The sequence below is a fragment of the Protomyctophum parallelum genome, assembly GCF_964188405.1.
Source record: "Protomyctophum parallelum genome assembly, chromosome: 8".
Taxonomy (NCBI): domain Eukaryota; kingdom Metazoa; phylum Chordata; class Actinopteri; order Myctophiformes; family Myctophidae; genus Protomyctophum; species Protomyctophum parallelum.
The window spans coordinates 15,004,687-15,005,042 of record NC_139703.1 but is presented as its reverse complement, the minus strand read 5'-3'; positions in this window follow the sequence as shown (position 1 = coordinate 15,005,042).

Genomic DNA, 356 nt, shown 5'->3' with positions numbered 1-356 from the left:
GCTGTAGAGCCTAACCATTTGTGTCTCGCACACGCGCGCGCGCACACACACACACACACACACACACACACACACACACACACACACTTTTATAAAGGCAATGCCATTTTATTTCAGCAAGGCAATTCAAAATGACAAACATTAAGACAGTGAAAAAACATAAAACGTCATTTGAATAACTGCTGAAAAGGACTTAAAGCGCCCCAAAATTTGCCTCCCATAGGTCAACGGTCACAGGTAGTTTAATGTCTCTGATCTGATCTGATCTGATCTGATACTTAAAGTTCACAGATTCAGAAGGAAAACAGGCCGTCAAACGGCGCAGATACGATGTTACGGAGGATATTTATGTCCGC